We start from the raw sequence: 1,377 nt of genomic DNA, 5'->3' as shown, positions 1-1,377 counted from the left end.
ATCTTCGTTTGCGAAGCCCAGCCATGATGATGAGGTCAGTAAGATAAATTTATGGGCAACAGCTGAGTAACTGGGGGCTTATTTCTCTCCTCTTTCCTCCCTTTTGGTTTTGTTCGTTTTCTTGGCTACCTTTTGGTAATAAATATTGGTTTTTGTTGAGCTTGCAACGGTGTCTGTTTTTCACGTTCCAGTATATCTCGGACCTTCCCTAATACAACCGGCGCAGGGTAGAAATCCATCACGGAGCAGAGCAGGCAGCCGGGGCCGGGCTGGGAGCTCAATGGCACCAGCGAGATGGACACGCTGGAGGGCACTGGCAGAGACGGGGGAGACACTGGGCTGAGCTGGGGGGCACAGGGAGGGACGGGGGAGGGATTGTAGGACATTGGCAGAGATTGGGATGGCACTGGGAAGGACTGAGATGGCAGTGGGAGGGACAGAGAATAGACTGGGGTAGAGGGGGATGGGCTAGGGGGGCACTGGAGAGAGAGTTGGGAGATGTGGGAGTGAAGAGAGAACGACTGGGAATGGATTGAGAGGGTCTGGGAGTGGAGTGAGAGGGAGTGGGAGTGACTGGGCTGGACTGGGAAGGAAGCGCTCAGGACTGGGAGGCTGAGTCCTGGTGAGGGAACTCTTTGCTTTGGGTCTGCCTGGTAACTGGAGCGTCATCAGAGAGACGCGCTGGGATTGGCTGAGGGGAAGAAGCTTGGTGGCCCCAGTGGGGAAGAAATGTGGGGGGGCACTGGGAGAGGCTGGGATGGACTGGGGGGCACTGGGATAGAGTGGGAGAGACTGGGCGGAAATGGAAGTGGGCAAAATGCCACAGGACGGGCACAGGGAGGGCTGAGGGGTCTGGAGTGATTCCCAGGGAGGGTTTGAGGGGCTCCAGGATCATTCCCGGGGCAGGGGCCGAGGGGACCCGCTCTGCCCCACGCTCACCTCTCCTCTCCACGCTACATGGGGCATAAAGCTCATAGTTGTGCCGGCAGAGCCTGTCCACCTCACTGCGTTGGCCCTCCAGAATATCCTAGTTGCTGTTCCATTGCCTGGCCCAGAACTCTCCATACGGGGTGTCCCCCACAGTGACCCCCACATGGCTGTCGAAGTGTAGGAGCTGCTCCCGGTTGTAGATGTTCCTCACCTGTGCCTCACCCGCTCAGTGCCGTTGATGAAGTGACACTCGGTCTTTCCCATCCACTGGAACACCCCTGTGTGTGCAGGACACAGGTCAGGGGGTGCCCTGTCCCCCCCATCATCCCTCAGCCCCCCACAGCAGGGTGGGAGCTCAGGGGGCCACCCCGGACCCCCCTTTCCCATCCCCCTCTGCCCCACGGATGCCCCAGCACCGGCTCTTGGCTGGGGGGGAACCCCCCATCA

The 1,377-nt window shown here is 59.5% G+C and overlaps 1 pseudogene; it reads right to left on the bottom strand.

Annotated features, from left to right (window-relative positions):
• Positions 1–184: 184 nt before the first annotated feature.
• On the bottom strand, positions 185–1,317 carry LOC108491979 (annotated as a pseudogene).
• Positions 1,318–1,377: the final 60 nt, after the last annotated feature.

The sequence above is a fragment of the Lepidothrix coronata genome, unplaced genomic scaffold (assembly GCF_001604755.1).
Source record: "Lepidothrix coronata isolate B3197 unplaced genomic scaffold, Lepidothrix_coronata-1.0 Scaffold3703, whole genome shotgun sequence".
Classification (NCBI taxonomy): Eukaryota; Metazoa; Chordata; class Aves; order Passeriformes; family Pipridae; genus Lepidothrix; species Lepidothrix coronata.
Note: the sequence above shows the minus strand (reverse complement) of the source record. Positions and strands in the feature narration are given on the sequence as shown.